The following is a 24,737-nucleotide window of genomic DNA, read 5'->3' as shown; positions in this document are numbered from 1 at the left end:
AGGATAAAGTATTCTGTGGCTCTAGAAGAAGCTGCATGCAACTTAGAGTGACAATCAGTGGAGGCAATTTATATGTAGCTCTGGTGCCGTAGAAGGCTTTACACTACTTTGTTCACATATGCAGTAGTACTCCCCAAGACCTGTAAACACACTTCAATGTGTAAAATTGGTGGAGTTCCCCTTTATTATTGTCACTGAATGGCTCCCTCCAAGTACGACTCGGTTCAGTTCCCTTCAGTTCAGCTGTTGGAAAGAATCGGATCGTTCGTGAACATAACATTACTAACTCTGGGGGTGCACAAAGTCACGGTCGCTTCATTGCTACCCCTTTGGTGGTGTAATGAGGGAGGGGAGACAGACGCTGAGTGACAAGGAGGAACTTTTGTCTCCTGAAGCTAGAACTTTATCAAGTCAGGGTAGTGTTCAAAGGGAAGTGCGGACTAATATCAGTAAAAGCAATTAACTTAGGTGGCCAATAAACCTTTCACATTATTTTTAGACTTCTTGCAAAACCGTAAAAAGCAATGGACCGAATCAATTTGACGTTGAACTGACAAGAACAGTCACTTCTTGGTAGACAACTAGTGACTAATTTGCATTGTTGAGTCATTTGAATTTGGCGAACTAGTTGTTTTTTTTTCTGTTGTCATCTTAATACAAAACCAGGGCCTGATTAAATGGACAGAATAGAAAGATTTTTTGTTTTTTGTTTTTTCGGGGCCCCCAAAAAGGACATTTTGATATTTGGTAAACGTACAAAATAACGTAAACTCCAAATTATTATAATTACTCTACAAATAAATTTAGTTATATATATATATTATGTAGATTATATATTTATATTTCAATATTTATAAGTTCACATTAAACCAACAGCGGCATCTTAGACTAACTGCTTGGTTTTGGGTAAACTCAAGCTAACGCTTTCTTTAGTCTGTGGCCCAACAGGTAAATTAGGTCTCCAATCTATGTATTTTAGATGAATTAGAAGTATGCACTTTGAAATTAAATCATGAAAGAAAAATCGTATGTACGCTGGTGCTTTATGCAGGGTTTTTCTACAATTGTGAAAATTGCGATTGGTTCTATAGGAACAAGCAGCAATTAGTTTGTTTGAGAAGAAGAAGCTGCTTTTGTGATTACTTGTGAAGAACTTGTCCCACTTTTGGGATACTCGCAGTGTTTCAGTAGTAGCCGTCGTAGTAGAAGGTCGTTTCACTGTCAAAAACTTTTTCTGTAACCGCTTTATTTCAAGCACACCACTTTGCACTTCTCGGTGTGCTTATGAAGAAACTTTCAGAAATTGAGAAGTTGAAGCATCAGGCACAGTGATAGGATGTCGGCGTCAGCTTTCCTGTGCGGGCTGAGCAGCTTGATCCGCTATTAAGTGACACACCAAATGCTCTGTTCCCTAAAACCCATGTGATGGGTGAAGGGGTGTGTTAACCACAACATGCCAACAATATCCAGAGCCGTTTGAGGATAGATCTCTTCCACCCTTTGGTGCTCTTAAGCACGGATAAGGAGGCAAATTGCAGGGTTAAGACTGGCCCTATTAATGACTGCAGACAGAGAAACAGGCAGTAGGGCGAGGCGGACATTTGCAAGTCTAATAGCGACTTGGCTGTAATGAACAGTGTTTCTGGTCATCCTGGGAGCAGGGAGGAAATAATAGCCTACAACAGGTCAGAAATAGGCAATGGACTGAGAGTGAGTTGGTCAGGTCTGTAGGGCGCCAATAATGAATACCAAATAGGGCAGGATCAATAAACAGCTGTGTATTTGTTTCAAGGGGAGTGTGTGTATGTGTGTGTATGTGTGTGTGTGTCTATGTGCACACGTGTCCATGCTTCCTTGTGTTTCGACATGTACGGACAGAACACTGATGATTCTGCATAGCTCACTTCATGTCACTCGCTTCATTTTTCCCAAACAAAATTAAAAATTGATTTTTGCATGCTGACAGAGTGTAAGCGCATTTGTGCGTCTGTGTGTGTGTGTGTGTGTGTGTCTACCCGCTAATGTATAGCTTCCAGGGGACAGCCGAGTTTTCAAGCATGTGGAGGAATCTCCATTAAATTAATTATTCAGATAAAATCCTCTAAAAAAATCAAACCAAAATAAAAGAACAGAGCAGCCGCATTTGTAAAGGGGTCGGAACTGCATTTTAATTCACACACCGTCCCTCCATAGAGAGCCTGTGGTGTGTCTGTGTCTTTATGTGTGTGTGCGCGGGTCTGTCAGTGGCAGCCTGCGTGTGTTCGTGCCTTCCGATAGGTCAATTCATATCACATTTGTATTTGATTATCTGAGAGCAATGTGTTGCATTCTTAATCACTGATTTCCTCCCGCCACCAGAAGATGGCAGTAAAGCCTTTCCTCACGGAGACAGCTGTGTGGCTGCTCTTTCATTTCAAGGCATCAAAATAGAGAACTCTGTTATACATAGCATGGCCACAGAAACAGGAGGTTCAGTCTGAAAATATATACATTTGACCAGAAAAATAACACTTTTGACCGTCATCGTTCCCCTTTTCTTTTCTTTTCCTTTCCTTTCTTTCCTCTTTCCTCTCTTTCCTCCCCCCCATAGTGTGACGTAAACATAACTTCCCCCCATCACTATTTGCCATCTGCTGAAACTCTAAAACAATACATTTCTAATTAATACCGACACTATTTCGTGTCATGCAGGGCGAGAGGCTCCTACGCGGTGAAGAGGCCACGGTAGTTGTCACAGACTGTCATCACTGGAGACGATAGTAAATGTGTGAACAGCCATACATTAATTCTCTCTGTCACCCTCTCCCTCTGTGTTGCAGGTTCACAAAAGAGCTGGAAAACAAGATATTAGGGGTTGTGCACAATGTAATTCTGGAGGTAGACAACCAGCACGTGTTAAATACTGTCACCATAGCAACAGCTCACAGTAGGGAAGAGCAATCACACACACTAAAAACACTCCCACACGCACGCACACACACGCACACACACACACGCACACACACACACACACACACACACACACACACACACACACACACACACACACACACACTCCTGGAAGCAAACATATATTTCAGATGTAGTCTTTGTTGCAAAACATATAGCTGATGTAGAACTACATCATGGAGTCTGTGAGATAAATGTGATAATTGATGATTTCTTTGATTCAATTCAGAAACATTTTTTATTCGGTACTGTGCAAAAAATTGGGATTGGGATCTCTAAATACATGCAAACACATGTTCACACTGAAGACGAGCTGGTTCGAGTTCAGCTCAACACGTGCAGCCCTTATTAGCCTTTATGTGAAACTCGTATAGCAGCACCAGGGCTGTTTACGAACTAACAAGATCAGCACAGGTGGAGCTGAAAGAGTTTATTGCAGGTTGTTCTGTTGCACTACATGTCACACTGTCTTGGCTGCTGTGCTGGTGAAAAAGAGAGTTGGAGTGGAAAAGGGTTCAATCCCGACATTCTCCTGATGTCAGGCATTGCTTGGAGCATAATTGCATGTATTTTGTCAATAACACAACTGACTTAATTTGAATTTTTCTGTAATTTTGAGATCTTTTTTATTTTTGCCGGCGGACAGTGTGTGTGTGTGTGTGTGTGTGTGTGTGTGTGTGTGTGTGAGACCCCTGAGAGAACCCGAGTGCTCGTCACTCGAAGCGTTTTTCCTGTCTTTTAAAATGATTAGAAACGCTGATGTGAGCCATGATCACATAGCCCTCTCCTCTAAAGCTGCTTTATAAATAGAACCTGTGTAGAGCTGTAAAAGCCAAAGAAGTGCTATTGAACAGTTAATCCCATAAAACCAACAGATTACTGAATATTCTTTGCCAGTCAAGGCAGTAGGCCATTAGCCCAAAGTGCCTTCTTAGTCTCTACTTGTTTCCATAATTCTTTCCCCTTTAATCCACTCTCACTCTTTGTCTGCCTGCCTCTTTCCTCTGCTTTTCTTGTTATTGAACATACACAACCCACATTTGTCTCATACTATCACAATCATCGCTATATTTCCCAATCTTATCTCTCATCCCGCTGTTCAAAGGTTTACCTTCGACTCTATCAACACTCTTTCTCTTCCGCGAGCGAGCTCAACAAGTGAAATCTCAACCAATCGGCCGTTCCTTTTTCTCCCCTACCTCCTATAAACTGCGATCCACCATTAAGCAGTACTTTGGAAAACAGTAAATTTCAGCCATCGCTGTTGGAAGGAGCTGAGAGAAGAAACATGGCTCCCGGTAGACAACATCCTCATTAGCCGGAGAAGAGAAATGGACGAATGGAATGAGCTGGGGAGGAAGAAGAGAGAAACATCTTAAGAGGAGTTATAGACAGATGGACCAACTCTTCGCCGTGGCGCTGAATGGGTCACTGAAAGCAGAGAAAATGACAATTTGTCACTTAAAGCCTCTTGGAGTGCCCCGAGTACTTCAGAAGGCTATAAGTTCAGTGTGTTGTCTGTGAGCACATTCAGATTGGGCCAGTACTGTGCACACATTCACACACACTTTCCATAAATTAGCCTCTAACGATATGAGGGTAGTTTAAGTAGCTCACACAAATAATGGAGGGTTAGCTAATACTGACAGAAGACATACACACTTAAAGGAACAGTTGACATATAAATGAAAATCCAGTCATTATCTACTCACCCCCATGCCGACAGAACGTCAGGTGAAGTTTTGTTGTCCACAAAACATTTCTGGAGCTTCACAGCAAACCAGTGTCCTCCTAAACACCTGAAGTAAATGGGGATTTGTTTTAAAATGTGAAAAAAACAACCGAATAAGAAAACTAAACTACCTTCCTGTCACTGCATTCCCTCAAGCCCCACGCTTCGCTCAGTTTGGTGCCAAAAATGGATGAAAGAGGGACCAAGAGGAAGAAATGCGCTTCCAAATTTCACTCCACTTGGTGTAAGACTTACGTTGTTGATATTTGCCCCCTGCCTCACTCGTTCCTCTTCCCTCCACTCTGAAGACTGAGCTTTTTATCCTTGGGTCCACCTGCCAGTGATGGCTCCTCACACACTCTGTCACAAGGTTATTTTTTGTGATGTCTATTTCAGATGTTGACTTATGATTGCTTGTATTTTAGTTTTTTTAGTTGTTTTTTTTAACTTACTGTCAGCTATGAAATTAAAACTAAAATAACGATATATTACTCTCACATCCCTATAGTTATTCTGTCACACTGTGGGTTGCATGGTGCTGGGGTAGGTGGGGTGGATGTTTTCCCAGCCTAATGTTGGCTGGTATGAATTCTAATTTTTGGGCGAACTCATACTTTACAGGTCCAGTGTGTAGGATTTAGGAGGATTTATTGGCAGAAATGGAACATTATGTTCATAATTTTATTTTCATTAGTGTGTAATCATCCGAAACAAATAATAATTTTTTTCATTATCTGAGAATGAGCCTTTTATATCTACAGAAGGAGCGGGTCCACCATGTTTCTACAGTAGCCCAGAACAGACCAAACACTAGCTCTACAGAGGGCCTTGTGCATTTTGTGTGTGTGTGCTTCTAATGGCTACTGCTTGAGGAGAGTGAGGCGAGGGGTGTTCAGCTGGTTGCAATCTGCAACGGCACCGCTCCATGCTACCAAATCCTACACACTGGGCCTCTAAAGACCCGGGGACAACAAAACGCCCATAGATATCTGGTGTTTTGGTGACCAGCTTTGCCTCTTGGAAACCAGATCATCACACGCATGCTGACAGCGCTGCTGGTGTCAATACGGACATGTTGTCATCAGCTGTCCATACGCTCGTGTGTGTTGGCATTTGTGAGTGTGGTTGGCTTGTGTGCCTGCGTGTGTGCTTGGTCTGTTTTTTTCATATGAGAGCCAGAGTCCAAGACAAACAGAGGAGGGAGTATTTCATTATCAAATGTCTATCTATTCTCAGCCTGCTCATTTTGATGCTAAAATCACACTGTATGAACTCTGCTATTCCCACACCACTCTTATTCCTTCACCCTTTAACTCAGATTACAGGGAGAATCCAGGGATGACAAGCAGAGAGGAAGAGGAGGAGAGAAGGGTGGATGGATGAGGAAGGGATATACCTGTATTAAATCCTGTCCTTCTCCAGTGATGGCGCAAGCAGATATGTCTTTGGTTATCTGCCGTTTTCTGCCTCTGGCAGAGGACTGAAGTACACACATTCCCAATAACACACACACACACACACACACACACACACACACACACACACACACACACACACACACACACACACACACAGGCTGGACAGGACTAGGCAGTAGCCACTGGTGCCTGGCTGTATCGATTCGAGGAGTAACACAGTTATTTCTGCAGGTCTGTCTCCAACAGCTGTCCCCTCATGGCCGCAGGTGAAATAAGGGGGGTGGTGTTGTGGGAGGTGCGGGGGTAGGCAGAAGATAGGAAGGGAGCAAAGAAAGAGCAGAGGGACATTCCAGGAGAATGGATGGGAAATGGGAGTGAAAGGGATGTCGGGTGTAAACATACGGCACAGACAGAGGCACAGGGGGGAGAAAATAATACAGAGGGAATTAGATGGAAGGCTGAGAGAAAAAGGGGGATGGGTCGAGGTACAGTGAAGAAAGAGGCTGGAGAGGAGAGGAGGGAAGAGGTAAAGGGAAAGAGAGCAAGGGGCAGATTAAAGAACATGAGCCAACAGGGACAGATGAAGTGAAACAGAGATGCAAGAGGGAGAGGGCTCCATTGTGGGAGACAGAGGGGATGAAAAGGGGGGAGGAAAAAAACACAGGAGGGCAAGAGGGAGGGAGAGAAAGTACCAAAGATGTTTTCCTTCAACACATATCCACATCTGTGGATTGGATGTGACTTCATGTGAGACGCTTCTGATCACTGCTGGTGAGGAGATTAAACACTGTTCCTGTGCTCTGTCAGTGTGTGTGTGTTCCCACATTTTCCAGGTAATAGTTAACTGCCAGAGTAGAGTGCCAGTGACAGAAATACATTGATGTGAGACAAAATTTACAGCTGCTCTCCCTTACCCACCCCCCCGCCCCCCTCCTTTTCCCTCACCCTTCCTCATTCCAGCCACCCTGATGGGCCAAGGTCGGCCAATTACCCTCTGCTACTGACCAGCATGCGCACACACACACACACACACACACACACACACACACACACACACACACACACACACACGTCAGCGTTGTGTGTGTCTGAGTGTAGTGTAGTGGACAGCGGCCTGGCATGCTAGATTCATGGGAAATATGTCAGCCATCAGCCTGGGCATTTCAAACAATGCCTCACAATGTGCTTGACAGCCCTGAAAAACAGCCTGGTGCTTGGAAACTGCCAGCCCATCATCTCAACTCCCTCATCTGGGCTCTCTCTGGCTCTCCATCTCTCTCTCTCTCTCTCTCTCTCTTTCACTCTGTTTGTGTGCTCATCTCTCGGCATCACTCTCTATATCTCATTTTCTCTCCTAATTCACCCTCCAAGCTCACATTTTCTGTCACACGCACTCTCTCTCAAATCCATCCCCTCTATATTTTTCATTTCACCCATTCCATATGCTCGGACACATTCCCAGCGCTACATTATTTTGCCCCCTCTCCACAAAAAAGCTCTTGTCACAGAGCGTTGTACCTGTTTTTCACAGCTTTTTCCCCATTAGGCTCCTCCATCCTGTAAAACAGCACCAGATGCCCCTTATTAGGAGCTGAGCGGCAGGTCACCTGGTAGTTAAGTACATAACACACGCGGACAGGCGCGCGCGTGCACACACACACACACACACACACACACACACACACACACACACACACACACACAGGGTAGTTATGTACATGATGGTATTATCTGGCCAGGCGGTGATATATCTTGGTAAGACACCAGCCCATAAAGCTGCAGGGACATGCAGTCCCCTTCTCTCCTTTCTCCCGCCCGCTTCCCTCCAGTCACACGCAGTAACAGGCTGATTCACAGCATTCAATTTACACTGGCTCGTAACAGGAGGTGATGGGCTCTCGGAGGTTGGAGGAGGGCTAACGGCGGGCAGGGTTGGAGATGCGCGAGCGAGAGGGAGGAAAGTGAAAAAGTGAGTTTTCACGTGAGAAAGGATTAGCGGTAAGCCCGACACTGTAGACGAACACGCCAGTGTGATTAGCAAGAGTGATGCCATTACAGATTAGGATGATGAAAAACTTTGAGACATGTTGCATTTAGATTAAAGTCCAAACAGGCAATTATGTAAGTCTGTTGATGCCGGGATGCAACTCCAATGTCCTCTCGCCGCTTAGGAGTGTGTGTGTGTGTGTGCTGCCCCTTTTGCGTCCTGCGTGTGTGCACGCTTAGCAGTCTGCACACAAGTGTCAACACGGGCACCGAAAACAATCCAAAGAACAGGCCGACCCCAATCCCATCCCCCGTATGAATATGTATCATTCCAAAAACCCTGATCCATATCTGCTCTGCTGTAATTCTAAACAGTCCCAATCCCCCTCCCCTTTCCACTCCATGCACCACGCTATGCATATATAAACTTATAAATCTGTAACGCTTCAGCAGCACATCTACATCTGAGAATTTATTTGGGAGTGTATTTTTTTCATACTTGCTCCTTCTGCTGAAGAGCCTTTTCAGGTATCGTGATTTCTTTTCCCTCGTTGCTTCGGAGAGAATTATTTATTGATGGCTCTTAGAAGGAAATAATAAAGGGGAAAAAAAGCTGCTGTACAGCCTCTTGAACTTCTGAATAGACGCGGTAATGTGTGTTTGTCAGCAAATCCAAGGTCAGGTGTGGCCAGCTGGTGCATTCCTTGGTAACAAGAAGGAAGAATAACAAGAATTTGTAAATTCTATTCATTAATTTATTCATTCATCACTGCGTTGATTTAACAATGCAGACCATTTGCATGCAGGTAAACTGTCACAGGTAGCAGTAACATTATGCAGGCTTCTTAGTGTAGTAGACCTAGCTCCATCACAGATATGATATTGCTCCCCTGCCTATGGGCATTACAGTAATGTGCACAATGGGAGGCAGTAAACAAATAGCGTGGCATCTAAAACATAAGCCCGCTGGAACGGCGACGCATCTACTCATACGAGTATATACCCATAGAATTATGAATGATGCGAGCCGTGTTTGTTTTTTCATAGCGCCCTGACATTTAAACAAAATTTATAGGCCCTGAATGTATCCAATCAAATGGGACTATATGGAAAAGGTGATGAAATGATGTGCCTACTATCAGCATGACAGATAGATGCACAGCGCATCCTGTCCAGGGAGATATGCCAGTCACCTCCGGGAGTAGGCCGTGCGTACATGTATTCCACGTTTTTTACGTTATTTGGATAATTGATTGCATGCGTAAATGACAAGAGCTCTGCACACACATCACTCATGTGCACATGGCCCGCTTGGCGAGGCCTGATCTTTTGACATATCAGCGTATGAGAATGATGGATACACATGTGGGCCCGATAGTTGACATTCATGCTCAGCTGATAATTCATGAGCTTCATTGTGCATGGATCTCCGTATTCTCCCCGAGACTGACAGAGGAAGCGGAGCACCGGGGTGCACCGAGCGGATATTTAATATTCACACTTTAGCGTGCGTGTGTGTTTCCAATGGTCAGTGACACCCACCGCAGATGATTCATATTCACAGTGTACATTTGTGCCATGCAGGTAATGGTTTCTGATGTGCGCTGGATCATTGAGATTCATGGTGCTGTGGCCACGGAGCTGTCAATAGGCGAACGGGGGAGGGAGTGAGGGACGTGGGACGGAGAGAGGCAGGGACAGAGCAGAGATTCGGCTGTCGTCTCTGTCATTTCTTACTTGGAGAGGCAGACCCTTGGGACGCCCCTTCAGTAGCAAATGGACAGCACACACACACACAGACTTGCAGATGCACACTGCGTTGTGGGGACAGTGTCTGTGGCAAACCAGTGAGACAATGTCCATATCAATGATATGTGCACATCAGGAGGGCCCTCATGGCTGACGTATTGGCGGGCCTGCCATCGGGCCCGAAAATTGTTTATGACAAATGTTTGTGAGTCACTTCATAATTTACGCCTTCTTCACAGTCATATCAGCAGCAAGGAGAGAGAAGGATTATGGAAACTTGTTGGACTGAACATGATTAAGGTGTGTAAATTATAGGGTTTATATTATCAGTAGACATTAAGTATTGAGCTGTTTGTTGAAAGACATCAAATGCAAACAGCTCTATCACTAGTGGTGACCAGTGGGCAGAGAAAATAAAAAGGGCACCGGCTATAGGCAGTGGGGCACCAGTGCGCAGAAAGGGCACAGGAAGGACACCTTAGTCGGTCCTTCACCACATATTCCCCACTGGATGGGCACCCTAGAGGGAACTTTTTTCAAGTGTCTCCACCGTAGGGGCATCCTAAGGGGCACTTTATCACGTTTTCTCCACTAGAGGGGCACCCTAGAGGTAACTCTTTCACGTTTTCTCCACTGGAAGGGCACCCTAGAGGGAACTTTATCATGTTTTCTCCACTGGAAGGGCATCCTAGAGGGAACTTTATCGTGTTTTCTCCGCTGGAAGAGCACCCTAGAGGGAACTTTATCAAGTTTCTCCACCGGAAGGGCATCCTATCGGACACTTTATCACATTTTCTCAACTAGAGGGGCACCCTAGAGGGCACTCTTTCACGTTTTCTCCACTGGAAGGGCACCCTAGAGGGTACTTTATCATGTTTTCTCCACTAGAGGGGCACCCAGGGGCACTCTATCACATTTTCTCCACTAGAGGGGCACTCTGTCACGTTTTCTTCACTAGAGGGGCACCCTAGAGGGCACTCTTTCACATTTTCTCCACTGGATGGGCACCCTAGAGGGAACTTTATCGTGTTTTCTCCGCTGGAAGAGCACCCTAGAGGGAACTTTATCAAGTTTCTCCACCGGAAGGGCATCCTATGGGACACTTTATCATGTTTTATATATAAGAGGGCATTTTCGCTGTGTTTTTTTGAACATGGGGGCACCAGGGGGGAGAAATCCACCAGTGCCTATCGCACACACATCACCCCCCCTTGTTGTTTTCTTCTCTACCCCAGTGGCCGCACACACCTCCATAATACTTGATTTGACACCTACAGCGCTCCTCTACACACATCCACAAACACACACACTCACGCCACACGGACATAGATGGCTGATATACAGAGCATCAACTTGTTATGAGGCTATTGTTTTAGAGCTGCTCATCCCAGAAAGCCATCCTGGCAGCATCACTGTTTATGTTCTGTTAGAAGGGATTTTACAGTGCATCATATTTCTGAACATCTCAGTGGCCTCCTTATATTAGAGACTGCTTCAGGTTACAGATGAGTGATCACAAATGGAATGGAACTGAACAAGACGAGGTCAACAGGTGTGAATTCTGCCTGTTTTATTGCTGCATTTTTGCATGAAAAAAAAATTGCAGAGAATTGGAAATAGTTTTGGAAATATGAAGAGAAAGGCTGGCTATTTATCAAAACATGTTGGAATTTATTGAGCTGAATACACATAATACGGGTCGTGTTTTTTTGACGCTTTTGCAAACCTTAAAGGTGCATTAATCAGCATTTTTCTATATTACCAGTGTACCACATGACTACGTGTAATGTGAAAGCATTGCTTATGGTCACAAACTCAAACAGAATCATAGTACAACAGCAGCTCCCCCTCAGATTTGCAGAAAAGTTAATTTTATTCTTCCGACACCTACTGTTTTAGGTGACTCTCCCTGCTCTCATCAGCCTCTTTTTCAGCAGCAGCAGGTGGCTGTTTTTACTTGAACAAGCAAACAAAAAAACAAACAAACAAACAAACCCGCCACTGAAACACAAACCCGTGCACTACCTGCCAACAGAAAACAGGGCTAGCTCGTGAACATAGTTGAGCATTTAGCAGCTAAAAACTCGTCAAGTAGACACAAGCACAACTCCAAATGAATGCCAGTGTTGCTCTGTGTCTGTGTCAATATGTAAATAGGCAACTGCTGTATAACATGTTCACCACAATTTTAGAAAATGCTAATGCTAATATCTGCATAGCTACAAAAAAAAAAAATATATATTATACTATTTTAGGGAAAGAAGTAGCATTCACATATTTTGCTACTGGTTATAAAGTGGATAGTGGTGGACTAGAAGTACATTTACTGAAGTGTACTGTACTTTATTAGAAATTTTAGGTAGTTTGACTTTGCTACTTTGTACTTCTACTTCACTGCATCTCACATGCAAATACTGTTTACTCCACTACATTTGTCTGACAGCATCAGTTACTAGTTACTTTCCAGATTACAATTTGTCATACCCTTGAAAATCCAGTTTCTCCAAACTGAGTGATCCTGAATGTTAATTTTCCTGATCAAAGTGAAAAATGACTAAATAATGAAGCTCTGGGTTTCCCAACTCGTCAAAAACCAACGCTTTGGGATGGCGGCCGACCCGTCCTACATCCCAAAGCCTCAGTTTTTCGACGCGTTGGGAATGAGACTTAAATGCGACTTTTTAGAGATATATTGTTATCACAGGACAAAGACGCTGGAAACATAAGATGATTTCAGAATATGATGCATTGCTGAAGATTTAACCACCTACGGAATATAAAGTAGATTTAGAATTAGCTCATCTTCAAACATCTATCACATCATCAGTAAATGCAACACACACAACAACGCAGCCTTTGTTAGTACTTTTCCACCACTTTTTAAAGCTGCACAGCACATGTTATACCACATTCTTATAAGAAATAAAAGTTGTAGGTTAACTAATGCCACATCATACTTTTACCTTTCAAAATTAAAATAATCCTTCTTTAAATTGACCTTTAAACATATAACCAAACAGCCCACTGAAAGCTAATTCTCACCAAGCGGATCTTCCTCAAGCACGATCAGCATCCAACAGCATTTGTAAGAAGTAAAAGGATTCTTTGCCATAAACCAGTCCTTGACACTGTCATGAATTGCACAAGATTGGAAGGAAGCTTTTTCTTTCAAATCCATTCTGAAATAAAATGAAAGGTTACCTCACATCCAGTGCTAAACATTATTCAGTAGTGAACTTTATTCTCATGCCAGTATTCATTTTTCGTCAGTCTACGTGTCTCTACTATATTTTTTTTTTGTTGTTTTTTTTTGCTCGAATACAATGGAACCCTTCAAGTACTGTGACATTTGCTAAAGCCAGCAATAGGTCTACTGCAGTGCACTGATGGCTGTATGTCGGAAGATAATGTGGGAAAGTGAAAGCAACGTGATGTACACCACATGTTGGAACCAGAAAGTCCCTCATTCATTCACTTAGTTGGCCTCTGAGCCACCTCATCAAAAGACATGCCAGGGTCTCTTGCTCACTTCCTCTCTGCAGCACTGCCAAGCTATGACACTGCTTGTCCTTGTGTTAAGCTTTTACTTGATTTGTCTTAAAATAGATAAAATTACTGTGTTGGCCATTCAAACCCGCGGTGGTTGCCAAGGCACACTGCTTTAGAATGAGGTTGAAATGGTGAAAATAATTTTATAACCCCTTTAATGCTTCACAGATTTAAATTAGACACCATGCAAGCAGGATTAGCCACTAGAGCAGGTTTTCCCTTCACAGACCTGCTGTGAGATAAAAAAGATTTTATTGGCTCTTGCCAGTTGATATTTCTGTGACCAAAGTGAATTATTTTTATTTTTTAAATACTTGCTGTCCTCCTCCCACACAGGTGTTTGAAATAATTCATTAACATAAATACGCCTTAATAAATGCAGAAACCCCTCGATAGCCCTAGGCCAATAGGAATCCTGCCTCCATTCCTATGAACATGTTACTCAGTAGAATTTGAATGGCAAAGGTTAAGTTCTAATATTATGAATGAATAATGTTTTTGTCTTCTAGGGAGCTTCACATTAGCATCTTTGTAGTCTTGCTACCACAAGGGGGCAGGAGTGCACACACACTGACGTTATTTTGGAAAGAAATAGAAGTTCAACTAAATGGTGACTTTTTCCCATTGAAAAAAAAAGACACAGATTTGCAAGGCAGGTTGCCACCAGGCTGCCCTGCCACTAGGCCCAGTGACACTCTGGCAGCAAAGGGCAGCTCTGGAGGATCAGTGTCCCCAAGAGGAGCAGCAGCAGAGCCTGCAGGAGGCCGGACAGGTCAAACGACAGCTCGACTCAAACTGTTAACTTACAGTTATACCAATGAAGCCAGTGAAGGCAAGCAGTCAAAGACAGTGTCGGGCAGATCTTGCTAGAAAAACAGGGATCTATAAAGAGGGGAAGTCATGCCCCTTGTGGTGGATCATCACAAGAGGCGTTGCCCTGGTTCCCCCTTTTCGTCCAGGGAACCAGGGCAATGCTAACTTCCGGGTTGGTCTACAAAAATACGTCATCCCTACGCCTCTCTATAATGACCAACTTCTAGTCAGCCCAGCCCAATTCCACTTCTGATATGAGCCAAGCCCATTCAAAGTACGGATACAGATAGAGATAATGGTATACTCACTTATAATATCTAGGATCCTCTCTACAGGGTTCTAGTTTCAAAATGAGTTGGCTGAGACCTTTGAAAACTACATTTTCAACTTAAATCATGGAGCGAACATTAATGCCAGGTAAACTAGCTAGCTGATATAACCTGCCAGGGACAGGGACACAGTTATTGTAAAGACGAAACAAATAAATGAAAGACAACTAAAACAACCAACGCGGTCAGATGAGACAGTAGGAGCAGAACTTGATTCTGGCGCTCATATTGATGTTAGCTAGCCATGCTAGTGAATGCTGCTTGTGAAGAGAAAATCAACTCGCCTGTGCCACCTGCTGGCACAACTACTGCACACTGGAGCGAGCCGGGTCAAATTAGATAAACTAAAAATCTAGATGTGCCAGCTGGTCCTTGCCATGGAATGTAATATTGCAGCAGGCACAGAGGAAGGCCGAACAGCACCAAATTCAAGGTTACTCATCTCGCCCTTGTTACAGCGTGTCAATGCTTATTGCTGGGTTTAATGAGCAGTGCAACAGTTTGTCAGGCCGTCTATGGCTTTGCTAATTGGCAAGACAATGCCGCCGGCGGTCTGTGTACAGTTGCAGTGTGTGACTGGCAGGTGCCTGTTGACAGTGAGTCAGAGATGGCAGGGTGCTGATGATTGATTTGGGTGGAAAATACTGCAACAATAGGAGAGAAGGCCACCAACAGATGTTTGGTGAGTAATTCACCGGTGTCTGTAGAAGAAGTTGCAGGGTCCTTGGATGCAGCTGATTTAATTTCTTCTGATTTAAAATCCTCTCCTGAGGCATTCAGTTCATGAGAGGAACACTGCCTTTGTACAACGTGTCCAACTCATATTGTCAGATATTCATGTTTTTTATTTGTTTTTTTTACATTTATTTTATTCAGTATGAGCCTTAGGGTGTCTCCACCCATTGCTGCCAAACTGTATGACTCCTACGGTAGGCTATTCCTTGCTGATGAATGGCTGCACCTAAATATTTATGTTTCACAGCTAGATTTGTCATTTGAGGTATGTAGCCACTTATATTATTGGATTATGTTTGAGGGAAAGCTTAATGAGATGAAGATGCTCCAAAGTGAGAAATTACTTTGTATTAGCGCTGTAGATCAAAAGAGGTAATGTGAATGAGTTTTTGGGACCCACAGATGAAGTTGTTCATTGCGGATTTCAAAATGGACTCTGAACTGAACTCCCGGATTCTTCCTGGCCCAACAGCTGCTGAGCTGCAGTTCCAGGAGGCCCAAAGAACTTCTCACAGCAGCAACGCAAGGTCCTTCTAATATTCCAGCTCAGTTAGCAGCAGCAGATGCGATGCAAAGCTTGCCAGCTAACTCCACAATCCGATACATACACATACATATACACGATCCGCCGTCATGCAACTAACCATCTTCTACAACCTGGCATCACGTCTCACACACACACACACACACACACACTCCTACCTGTGATATCAGTGAGCTAATGGTTTTTTGTTTTGTTTCTTTGTTCTCTCCTATCAAAGAAACAAGTGGTGATCCACTACCTTGGACCTTGGAGTCCAACCCTCATCGGCCATGTTGTTCATAGTCTGTCTTTGTCCATACGATGGAGGCGTGGCACTTTGAACCCTAGCCACCATTTTGTCATTTTGTTTGTTTGTAGTTATTAAGTTAATAATTAATCAGAGTTACAAACTGACAGTTTAGTACCTTTTTTTGAGAGTGATTTGGTGAATTGGCTAGCTTTTCCCTTCTTCAAGGGTGGTGCCCCGAGGTGATCTAATCTAATGGATCTTATTATTTATCATAATTAATAATCATCCCTGATAATCATGAATTATTTTTGATAGCCAAATTTAACTCAAATTCCCTTTTAATGTTGTATAAAGCACTACAGAGTCAAATAATAAGATAGAGGAGTTGTATGGGCGTCTTTGCGTTCTCTCAAGGTTTTGGAAAAGTTTTGAAAATGTTATGTAAGGAGTGAGAGCTGTCGAAGCCCTTGTCCATGTTTTGAGGACCATCTTAAAAATTCACTTTTGAGTACAAATGTTAGGTTTTTGAATTTAGGTTCAAGGATTAGTTTCAAGGTTCATTCATTTATTATTCTACATAAGGGGTTGGATAGCTAAATGCAAGTTGTAGTCGCTTTATGCCTCACATGGAGAATTTTTTTTTTATGGTGGATTGTTGAAGATGAGTTGAGGAGTCTCACAGCCTGAGGAAAGAAGCCGCTCCGTATTCTGATGGTACAGCAGTGGATGTGGCAGCAGGGTGAAAAGACTACGGGGTGGTTGTTGCAACCTTAAAGTTACGTAGTGTCAACGTTTGCTACCTAGCGTAAGCAGCGTAAGCAACATTAGCAACGGTGGGTCTTTCCCTTTTTTTTAGCAAAAGTCAACAATCAGCTCCTTGAATTTGCTGATGTTAAACAGTACATTTTTCTCTGTGCACCACTTCCCAAGATTGTTGATTTCCTCCTGGTAAACTCTTGTTGTTCACAACACGGTAATGGTGGTATCATCCGCATACGTAACAATACAGTTCACTTAATGTGTGGGAGTGCAGTTATGTGAACAGTTAGTGTGAACAGGAGGGAGCCGAGCACACAGTCCTTGGGGCCTCTAGTGTTGGTCACTAGTGTGGAGGAGGAGCGACTGCCAGTCCAAACTGTCTGGGGTCTGTTTGTGAGGAAGTCCAATATACAGTTATAGACAGACAAGTTACTCAAGCCCGGAGTGTGAAGTGTTCAATCAGTGATACCAATGAACAGCACTCTGATGTAACTGCTCTCATTTTCAAGGTATGTGAGGACTGAGACAGATTTTGTATATTAGACATGTTTATTTCCTCCAAGTGACTAAAAGAAGAGTTATGATGCCTGTTCAGTGTCTTTACACGAGCTTCTCCCCTCCAGATAACCAGGCCACCCCACGGCCACTGTATCCCCTTGTGAATAGAGATAACTAAAGACATTGCCATAGACGTTCACCATAGGAGACAGATATCAGTAATTCAAGTGTAAGAGTGAGTGTGTGATCTCTGGCTGAAGGCCGACTGTCTGTCATCTCTCTAAGCACCCATGGGTCTCTGATTTCTACCACACAGCTGCCATACATTCACTGCTGGCCATTTCCTCCTCGGCCGCTCCCTCTGCACATTCGAAGCTTTCATCCCGTCTCTTTCTTTCACTTCTCCCTTTTCCCATTTCCTCCTTTATGGTAATCAGGCCCCGCCGCGCTCTGCCTATCTGTTAATCTCTCCCTCACTCTCACACACCCTGACCATTTCACCTGATCCCATAAGCACCGCTTTCACTTGATCTTTCCCCTCCGGCTACACATTACTGATCATCCTCTCTGCGCCCTCGTCTCTCAGTCCTCCTTCTTTCTCATGCTCTCTTCAACCCGTCACCTAATTTTTTTTTACCGGACGAAAAATAGTTTCATTTTAATACAAACCCGTCTGGGTTACAGTCTCCACTTCTCGCTTCTTGTCCGCCCCTCTCTCTCTCTCTCTCTCTCTCTCAGTGCTTGCGGCCCCTGCGGTGACATAATTTAATATTCCTGGTGTCATAGTAAAGAGAGAGGAGGCTGTGGTTGTCAGTGCAGTGCGAGGGCCCACATTGATTTAGCGCTAGCATCACAGAGGGAGCATCTCTCTTTATTTTATTAGTAGGCTACGGTCAATCTGATGCAGTGACAGGGAGGTGGGGCGGTACAGCTCAAATAAACAGCTGGAAGGCACAAGTAGAAGCAGCGGCATGTACACTGTTTACTGTATTTTCACAGCATAACCATGCAGGCACCAATTGTGATTGTGTATTACTATTATTATAGTAGAATTATGAATGATTTTCCAGCGGTTGTCTCCATACTAGCAGTTTTTTCTCATCTCTAATTACTCGGTGTCTGCTGTCGATCCAGTAATTAAAAGAGGTAAGCTTAATGTCTGTGTTTGACAACATTTAAGTGCTGCAGTCGAGCCTTAATGATAATTGGCATTTGTGGTTAGGTTGGAGAGGGTTTGGTTTAAGAGTCTTGTTTCTCTACACGTTATGCCACTCTGCTGTGTGATTACCACAGAATCAGGCCCGACTCCAGCCCGGCCTCCAACTCCTCTGGAATCAATATTTTCATCTGCGAGGTGATACTTTAGCTCGGTGCTGCTCTTCAGACATGTGGGGACAAGTTTGCAGGTGTACAGTATGTGTTATATATGTGTTTGTGTGTGTGCGCGTGTGTGTGACTGTGAAGATGCAACGCTGCAGGTGTGGAACTGGTAGCAACAGGGATCGCGCTGGTGACATATATAGTGTTTCCACGCAGTCCACACAGTCGCTCGCTCCCCCCCATCCCAGTGGCTATCATACAAACATGTAGCATCTGCCATGAGTTCATTCAGATGGAAAAAATTGTAAATAAAACATCAAACGCACAGATAACATGTCAAAGAGCTGTCAACTACATGCATAGATTCTGAAAGACAAACATTTTTTTTCTTTTCCAACAGACTGCTGAAGGCTGAACTGATTTGCAGAGCGCCCTACAATTTGTCAAACAGTTGGAAACCTGGTGTCGTACCTTGGATGTATCATTACTATTTTGTGGCATTTTAAGGAAAAATCAAACTATGGATTCTTTTTGGACTAGTTAATCGCTCCGTTTCATTGCTTTTCACCTCTCCGTACGACTGTAGTCCTTTGCTGCAAATTCTTATTTCAGGGCCTTCAGTGGGAACCATTTTTACCCCAAACACTCGATCCTAGGGGTCTAAATGAGGAACTAGTAATAATGTACTGAACTCCTTTTGTCTGCTGATTGCTGTCAGCCACTGAGAAGTGATTGGCTCTGTTCCCCTGATTTGCTATTGAATACACCTGTTACTAGCTCGTAAATAGAATGGCCTGTGGTGCAATGCCTTGCTTTGCACTTTAAAAAGTCCACATGGACTGAAGCATATTTTTACACAAATGCTCTGTAAACTCTAAGTCAGTTCCAAGTGTACAAGTTCTACATTATTTTGCTCATTCAGCCTTCAGCACCAACATGAAAAAGAACAAATTCCCAAGTAACTGACAATACACAGGTACTCAAAGACTGTCCGCTGAGTTTTATATTAAAGACATGATCGTGTGGCATTTCTGCCAAATGTCAAGAACTGTGATTAAAGAAAAACCACAGCTTGAAGATGAAAAGAAAACAAGTGCCGGTACTCTCGTCATTCACATGTTGGCGGGCTGCTCAGAAGCCCATTTCTTCTAGCTCTTTTCAAATCACACATACAGCTGATCTTTAATAGCCTTGTGATTTTCTAACATATTTAATGTGTTTCTGGATAAGCGGAACGTTGGTTCTTCTGCAACAATGAAGTTAAAAGGGCAACAGACTCGTATGATGATGTGCAGGGAGTGCTTTCTTTTCCGCCTGCAGCCTTTGTGTGTGTCTGCTCGTCTCTCTAGCTCTCTGTTTAGACACAACTGAAAAATATGAGGAATAAAAAAAAACAAAAAGAAAAACAGCAGCGACACTTTTTAAATTGATGATCAGTGTTTTATTACCAGATTCGCTCGCGGCAGAGAAAATAGAAGAGATGCTGAAACAATCGCTGCTCTGTCGAACAGGCGGATTGGTTAGCATGGGCACCAAAATGAAGCAGGAAGAGCTTCGGGCTGCTTCTTGCCGCTTCCATCTCCTATTTGGCCCCGGTGGGATATGGACAGGAGCAGGAGAAGTGCCGCTATGCAAGAGAAAGTCATGGTAGGTCAAAGAGTAAAACGCGACAGTACAGCTGAGTACCGGCCAACTTCAACCACTAAGAAGAACTTACATTATCTAGAGTTTAAGGTCTTAGGCAAGAACCATCTATTTTGCTGGTTATAGTTACAATTTATGCAGCTGTTGCTAAATAGCATTCATTTTGTGTTCAACACTTGGATGTCAGTGTCTGTATTCGTAACAGTGACCATTGTGTTGATTCCCTCTCTAGACAGTAAACACAGGGTAGCTGCCAGCCTGGTAGTTGCCAACGATTTATGACGATAAGACTTTTTCGTTGGGTAATAAAAGGGATGTCTTTAGGAATCATTTACATAGAAGAACAACCTCAGCCTGTCAGGGGCAAAAGCAAGCACTTTCAGGATGAGGATGTTACTTTGGACAGTCGCAGTTGCCCCAAAGGATTACGTCGAGGCCATTGCGGCTGTGTCGTGGCTGCCAGCAAAGGTGTTCTACTGGACCGATTCCAAAAACCTTTGTTCAGGATGAATCATTTACCAAAACATGTAAATATAGGGCCCAGGTTTAAAAATACTGGAATTCCTGATTAATTATTTAGCGAAACCAATCAAAGTGCACTGAGAAGTTTGCAGTTTTCTCTTAATAAAAAAGGTCCAACACATAATTTTATTGAATTTTCATGTAGAAACATCATATGTTGGTTATTTTGCATCAGCACAAACATGACATAATACTATGAGGACCATCTGTGTAGTCTTGGAGTTTAACTTATATACATAAATTTAAATCACAATTTGGATGAAAAATACAAATAGCATCCATCAACCCTCATTTTAGGGTTTATGGTTATTCTCTCCGAGGTTTTCAAATCACTTTTTTGAGGAAGGCTTTTCACACTTAAATGCCAAAGACTGAAAAACAAGAAAATCATTCTGGGTCCTTTCTTCTTTCTCCACTTCCAGCCAAAATGGTTCATTATCTCTACTGGGTCCTGGTAATGGTAAAGCTTTCTTACTGTGGCCTGGTCTCTCTTTGTGATGGCTTACTTTCTGTTCTCCTTGAAGGAAAGGGAAACACAAATGTCAGTGGCAACATGTATAGGCCTAATGTGTGAAAGTCCAAAATAGAGTAGAAAACATATGGACGTTCGAATAAATCTGCGTTAGTGTGACCATGGTGCGTAGTTTCTGGTGGTCAAAAGCCTCTTATTAATTTCACTTCTTACTGATTACAACCAAACAGAATGCCCAAACAGCCTTGGGAAGACAAAGCAGGACTTCATGGTTTTGCTTAGACTGCGTCAATATATTGATGTCCATTGTGTGAACGATTCTCAGGAGGATGTCGGTAGGGATTCAAGGGTACAGCAGGTGATGGAATATGTCATGTTGCATTCGATTCCATGTGTATTTGTGTCAAACGGCTGTGGAGGGATCGATCGGCCACGCAAAATGATGTACACTTGTATCATGCGATGAGGTACGGGGCCAAGGTTTTAGGCTGAGAGCTCTGTAATTCATAACAGCTCTGTGAGCGTTCATGCTAGTGTGTGCGCGCGTGTGTGAGACTGTTTGTGTGATTCATAAGATGGAACCCGCCTGGCTATGAGGGAACTCATTAGACTCCTGTCGTCTCGCCTCCCGGTAGGAAAAATACCTGGCATCTGGGAGTTTATATTCCCTCTTCTTTACAACTCTCTCCCTCTCTTGGTCTTTATTGCTTCCACACTCGGTGCCACAAAATCCAAGAGCAATCACCAATCAATCTTGTACACTCACCTAGCTATGTGTCTGCTGCTCACCACCACTGCCTTCTCCTGTTTTCCTTCACCGCACACTCAGCCTCCTCTTCAGTCACATCTGAACACATCCTCTTCTCCCGCTTTTGTATTATATCCCATTTAGTCTCATCAGGCTCATTGCCTCATCCTCCTGTAATCATGTCATCCATGCATCCCTCCCATCCTCCGTACTTCAGCCCAGTCATCTATCACCTTTCAGCCTCGTCTCCTCCAAACTGCCGGTGTGCTTTTATAAAACTCCCAAGTGATTGCTTGTCACCACTGATTGTATGACTCTAACACCTCTTTCCCCTCTGTTCTCCTCTCACCTACCGCGTACCTATAATTTCACTTTGTCGCCATGGAGATCCTGTCTGCCTGTGCGAGTCATGTCACAGGTTTAGCGCAGGTAAACGAGGTATGCAACTGGGTGCATTTTCATGACAATTCACGTCAAGTGAACAAAAGAAAAGAACAATCAAGGACATGCAGGAAGGCATTGGAGACAGTAACTTTTTCTGAATCCATAAAATGCACTTGTAGAGCACATCTACAACTCCAGAGAGGACTTATTTTAGGAAGTAAGTTGCTCTATGTTTAGCCGTTTGAATGTGGAGAATCTTAAGAAACAGGGCTGAATGTGGGACACAAGTTGTTCTACATTTTTGGCAATTCAGAACCTCAGAAAAATATTTCTCAGGCGATCAGGAATACAGATGGTCATTCCACAGACTTTCTTGCCAAGAAAAATATCAGCATCAATCATTTCAGTAAAAGCCTGCTGACATTATATGTTTGAGTGGCAAAGCCCTGGAATTAGGACTCTTGTCCTATGTAGAGTTACATGTTTTAGATATAGGTATAAAGAGAGGAAGTTCAGCTGGACGCATCGGTTAACCAAACATACGTCTTAAACACCTGTTATTGTTTCTTGACAGTCAACGTTGGTTACTTTACTGTTATATTTTACAGCCGTGACGAGTAATGATTTTGGAAGGCACCTGTAAGTATTCTTGCCAGTAGGGCAGGGTCCAAAATGAACCGCCAAGCGCCAAATCCGGGTAGATTTTTTCCAGTTTGGCGAGTGTATCTCTGAAGACTATGTGCCTCATGGCAGCCTGTTTGAGAGAAGAAAAACTATGGTGAGAGTCTGTACTTCTTTTTGGTGATTTTATGGGCGAGTTTTACAGACACACACACATAAGGACCTCTCTACAAACACACACACAAACGCATGGTTCAGCATGCATGTAAACTGTTGATTAATTGCAAACTTTACTCATCATGGTAGAAAATACAGTTGCTGTCGCTGTTACTTAAAACACCAATTCCCTAAACCTCAAGGCAGAGTTGCAGTGATGAACAAGAAACATGCATGCTGTGTTGAACTCTATACGCAATGCTAAGGCCAACACATCCTCATACCAAAATGACCAAGAAAAAGGTAATGAATAAATGTATATTGCCAGCGACTCCCAAAACAACATATGTCACCGTTTCCAAGACAGCAGCATACCAGCAACAGGCGCTGAGCGTTGCAGTTTGGTACAGTAAGGCGAGAAAACTAGTTTAACTAGACTTGGTTAGGTTTAGGAAAACATTGTGTTTTGGCTTAAAATCTGTAACTTTACTTCCAACCTACAAAAGTAACTAACGTTACATTATGTACGTAACATAACTTCATTATGCTAGCAAGTTAAAAGAACTCACCTTTGACTTTTGGTTTTGGATAATATCTCATCTCATCTCATTTTCTCGTCCGCTTTTCCGTAAGGGTCGCGGGGATGTTGCTGCTTTATCCCCCCCATTCAGGGGGTTGCGGCGTTGCTGGAGCCAATCCCAGTCTTCATATGGGCGATGGCCAGGATATATCCCTGGACAAGTCGCCAGTTCATCGCAGGGCCCTTTCTGACGGCAGAGGCTGCCACGCAGGGTGCCAACTGCACGTCAGGAGCAATTTCGGGGTCCAGCATCTTGCTCAAGGATGCTTTGGCATGTGGCTCGGTTCCGCCCAGGGGGGCCGGGGTTCGAGCCAGCGACCTTCTGAGCTACAGCCGCCCCTTTCTTTGACCCCACTTTGTCCTTTGTAGCCTTAATAATTACTAAAGCCAAGAGAGGCCACCACCTCACAAGACATGTAAATACGGGTCATAATAAGTAAATACGGGTCATAATAAGCTGCCAGCTCTGGGTCATAATAAGCTGCCAGCTCTGGATGAGTCGGCTGCAGAGCCAGACTTTCAGGAGGAAAAAACATCCACAGTCACACTGGATTCTGCCCTGATTCAGAGTTTACAGACCGGAGGAAAGCTCAGAGATAACCTTTGGGATTAAAAGTGGGTTTATCTTAACTCCCGTTTATCAACCTGACTGCATCAGTGATCCGCAAAGTAACTTCCACTGTTGGCTGTAAATGAACTGTAATGCTGACTGCCGACTGGAGCTAGAGGGGAAATGTACTTCACTTAATGAACGTAACATTACAGAGAGGACAGAGGGAAAAAAGAAAGAGAACTAAAGTTTCTGGTGAGTGCTGAGTTAAGTCATTGCCCTGAGTCCAAACACACCAAAGCAGACACCCCCTGCGTATCGTTGCTTGCTGGATTACGGCTAATGTTCAGCAAAGTAATTTGGCTGTTTGGAACAAGTTAAAACTCCTGTGAGAAACACCAAGGAACACAAATGATCCTGCAGTCAGACTGGCTTCTCTGGTGGTAAATA

General features: G+C 43.6%; 1 long non-coding RNA gene across 1 annotated transcript in view; it reads right to left on the bottom strand.

Moving 5' to 3' along the window:
• Positions 1-3,209: 3,209 nt before the first annotated feature.
• Positions 3,210-24,737, bottom strand: part of LOC311267110 — a 182,987-nt gene continuing 161,459 nt past the window's right edge. The window contains exons 4-5 of the long non-coding RNA XR_014623792.1: positions 4,662-4,748; positions 3,210-4,298 (exon numbers count right to left, since the gene is read on the bottom strand). This is a non-coding gene — a long non-coding RNA (uncharacterized lncRNA). The remainder of the gene's footprint in view (positions 4,299-4,661; positions 4,749-24,737) is intronic.

The sequence above is a fragment of the Pagrus pagrus genome (assembly GCF_965226575.1).
Source record: "Pagrus pagrus genome assembly, chromosome: 2".
NCBI lineage: Eukaryota > Metazoa > Chordata > Actinopteri > Spariformes > Sparidae > Pagrus > Pagrus pagrus.
Note: the sequence above shows the minus strand (reverse complement) of the source record. Positions and strands in the feature narration are given on the sequence as shown.